Source organism: Neomonachus schauinslandi, chromosome 5 (assembly GCF_002201575.2).
Source record: "Neomonachus schauinslandi chromosome 5, ASM220157v2, whole genome shotgun sequence".
NCBI classification, from domain to species: domain Eukaryota; kingdom Metazoa; phylum Chordata; class Mammalia; order Carnivora; family Phocidae; genus Neomonachus; species Neomonachus schauinslandi.
Window position 1 is genome coordinate 73,435,020 of NC_058407.1, and position 1,922 is coordinate 73,436,941.

Here is a 1,922-nt window from a genome sequence, read left to right on the forward strand (position 1 = left end):
ATCCTCCATAGCATATGTAACCTTCACATACTTAACATACTTTGCTTTAGATTCTAGTTACTTATGAATATAGTTCTACGCTAACTAGTTGTGTTACCCCCTTACTAGATTGTAAACCCAATGGCAGCAGAAGCTATCTTTTATTCTTTAATTTCTTGAAAATTTTCAAATATCTTTGCAAAAGCAGATATTTTAAAATATTTAACCCGCATAAAAGTCTACTTAATATGATATTTTCAGTCTTCTTAAAGGTGGGCTTGATTAGATCAATAGCTAATTTGATCAGTTCCTGTCAAACAAGAACATGACCATTTTGGTTTTGCAATAGATATGCTGTAGACTTGGGAAATGTCATTCTTTATGCTCTGTCTCTATGCTTATAAATTTCACTTTGAGTACAAGCCTTGTTCAAAACTGCTCTTTTATTTCAGTTATTTAACTGCTTTTTACTTTATAGCCAAATTGGCTATAAAAAAAAAATGGGCAACACACAGATCATTTTTTTCAGGAGTACAGAGAAATTTCAGTAAATGGATATAAGCATATTTTTAAATGGTTTTAAGATAGAAAAATGCAGGTGGTTGGGCGTTGGTTATGATTCATGAACTATTCATAAACAGCAGGAAAATAATAGTTACTCTATATATGCCATCTCTTTGGCTAGGAAAGAAAAAAAAATGCAGTCTGTGTAGTAATTCTCCAGCCAAAGAAAAATGGGTGTCACTTTTAGTTTTTAATTGCCACATCTGTTTTTTTTTTCCATTTAGTCATGGCATTATACACAATGGGACATGACTTAATGACCAGCAGACATAATATGAATTATTTTCAGCTCACAGAAATGTTGCCAAGAGACTCCCATACATGGAGTAAACATTCATAGAGTTTTTTAGACTGTAACCAGCTCTAGTTCATCTGTACCGCTGTTAACACTGAATTACTTGACATGTCTCTAATTAAAACAACCACAGTGGTGTTTCTAGTCAAAAGCAACCACACTGTGATCGGTGTGAACACACTTTTGCCAAGTTTCTGATTATCAGATGGCAATGCAGACCCAGCTGGTGTAGATGCCTTTATATCTGATCCTCTGACATTGAAAATGCCACACACTTCCTTTGAAATCAACATATGCCTGACTAGCTATCAACTGCAGTAATTATGCAATTTCAGGAATTTTTTTTAAACTTGTACATTTCGAACCACCTATTAAAAATTATTTTGTTAGTCAAACAATTCCTGTTGATGTGCATAATTTCATAACTTCTAAATTCATTTATCCACAAATTTCTTCTGTTCTTTTATATAGATACGTCTTTAGCTATTTGCAAGTAAAGGATTACTAATAAGAAAATAGATAAACCCACAGGTGTAGTTAAATATAAAATCTAACTCAAGTTGTAACGAATATACATTAAAAAGTTAGTCATTGCATATTTCTTGACTTCTTGATGGAGGATATTATTTTTTTTTTTTGCAGTGTTTACCACTTACTGCTATTCATTAGTATAGTCAAGGCTCACTAATTATGTCAATATCCTCCTCAGCAAGCCCTAGCCTTGTGAATATACTCCAGTTTTCTTTCCTTTTGGATATTTGTCCATTCTCCACTGAGACAGATTAGTCAATTTCATTCACTTTACTTACATGATACCCTAGTACCCACGTGCAATTAAAACCTGGTAATTCTGTGATCCATTTTGGCTCCTCCCTGTTGCTGTGTGGCCTTAGGCAGCTAAGAATCTCATTGAGCACCCACTCCCTCTTCATTAAATTGAAGATAACATGAACTTACCTCATAAGGCTTCAAGATTTAAATAAAATTATGTAAATAAAAGAATTTTTGTATTACAATTGGTATTGTCTTTCCTTTATCAACTGTCTTTATTTCTCAAATTCTACTGGAAAGTAGTCTGTTAGTT